Genomic DNA, 2,236 nt, shown 5'->3' on the forward strand with positions numbered 1-2,236 from the left:
ACCACCCACCTCCACCACCACCACCCACCTCCACCATCACCACCACCACTTCCACCATCACCAGCACCACAATCACCATCACCACCTCCACTAACACTAGCACATGATTATGTAATTATCATTTTGTTGTTATCACAAAGCCAAATATCTGCTGTATGGGCATCCCCTATTCTCGTAATAGCAGATAGCTAGTTAGCATCCCCCTACTCCCTTTCAGGCTCAACTTTCTCCAGAATATTTGAAAGAAAGAGATTCTCAGCTCACATCCATTGTGATGGTGATTCACACTCCCCCACTCTGCTCCTCCTCTGGACTTGACTGCTCCCTGCTGCAGCCCATGTGCACTTTTGGGGATCAGAGCCAGCGCCCCAGGTGAGACTGCATCACCTCTAAGGCTTTGCTTACGGGTCTGTGCTTGTCTCCAGTTCTCACCATAAACCCCACTCTCTGGAATCTAGTTTCCAAATGCAGCACAACGCATTAGAAAAGGCATGGTCTTTAACATCAGGCCTGGGTTCAAATCCTGACTTTGACTCTAACTATAGGCAAGTCAGTTTGTGTTCCTGACCTTCAGTTTCTTAGTTGGTGAAAACGGGGCTTATGATGTTTACTTCACACAAAGGTAGGAGTCATAAGTAATAAATGATGTCATGAATATGAAGTACTTAGGACTCTATTTAGCATAAAGTAGGTGTTCACGAAATGTGAATTTCCCCTCTTTCCTTTCTTATCTCTAACTCTTGCCCAGTCCAGAAAGCCATGTTTCTCAAGCTTTCAGACACATCAGAATCACCAGAAGAACTTGTTAAAATCTGGATTACTGTCCTCCCCCCAGAGTTTCTGAGAGGACTGGGGTGCAGCCTGAGAATCTACATTTCTTTTTTTTTTTTTTTTTAAAGATTTTATTTATTTATTTGACAGAGAGACATAGCAAGAGAGGGAACACAAGCAGGGGGAGGGGGAGAGGGAGAAGCAGACTCCCCGCGGAGCAGGGAGCCTGATGTGGGACTTGATCCCGGGACTCCAGGATCATGACCTGAGCCGAAGGCAGTCGCTTAACCGACTGAGCCACCCAGGCGCCCGAGAATCTACATTTCTAACAGTGTCCCCACAATACTTGCTCCACTGGCCCCAGGACCACACGTTGAGAAGCCCTGTTGTAGAGGAACAGCAAAAAGAAAAAAATCACCAGAACTTGCAGATAAAACACCAGGACACTACAATAAATTTGTTTTTTTTTTTTAAATATGCAACACCCAACCCACCTGCTTTTTAAGAAAAAAAGGTCATAAAACATCACAATAAATAACATAAATAACAAAGAGTGCCTGCCTGAATCATTCTTACAATGCGGTAAACACTGCCCTTCTCCACCATGGTCCTTCTCCACGGTCAGGCACACCAGCTGCCCAAGTGCTTTCACCAATGACCAGCACCCAAATTTCCCTGTCACTTTCCTGAGAGCCCCGAGAGCTGGAAGTGCCTGGCAACCAGCCCTTCACCAGCCACGCAGGGATGAACTCCACAAGTTGTGTGGTTCCTTGCCCCCGCTTGTCGGGTGTGATCTTCCCTGTCCCTTGCAAGCACGTGGCCAATGTCACCCTCCATGGGACTTTGCAAGGTATCACTCTGTCACCTTGGTCTTCTTCCTGTCCTGGTCCCATCTTCTTAGTTCCCTACTAGCTTTTGCTGAGAACCCTTTCAAATAGAATTCACGTTCTCATCCATCTTTGGCCTCCTCTCTGCTCTGGGGGACCCAACCTAAGATATAGATTATGATGAAATAAGGGAAAGACATAAATCAGAAGAGGAAAGGAGGAGGCCGCAGAATGAAGCAAAGGGAACAGAAAGCCAGAGGCCCGTGGTATCTGATATGCTGGTCAAGTCCCAGTGCTCCAGTCCAAATCTCCGCACCCCCGATGGACAACGGACCCGACAGGGCATTATTAAGTCCTTTGATGTATTAATGAGCTGCTTCTTACAGCTCCTCAGACCATTCTGATTCCTAAGTTTCTAGAAACTCTGATTGTAGCAGCCCAGTTATTCTCCTCAAGAATGTCACTGGGCAAGACAACCTTGTTCGTTTGCCCTAATGATGTATCACTAAGACATATTTCTGGCCCACTTGGAGAAGGCCAGATGGGGCTGCCTTTAGATGGCCAGAACATCTGGATGATAACTTGCTTGTTTTTCAATCAGACCCAGGCATGCCTCATTGGACATGATACTCCCTGCT

The sequence above is a fragment of the Neomonachus schauinslandi genome, chromosome 15, assembly GCF_002201575.2.
Source record: "Neomonachus schauinslandi chromosome 15, ASM220157v2, whole genome shotgun sequence".
Taxonomy (NCBI): Eukaryota; Metazoa; Chordata; class Mammalia; order Carnivora; family Phocidae; genus Neomonachus; species Neomonachus schauinslandi.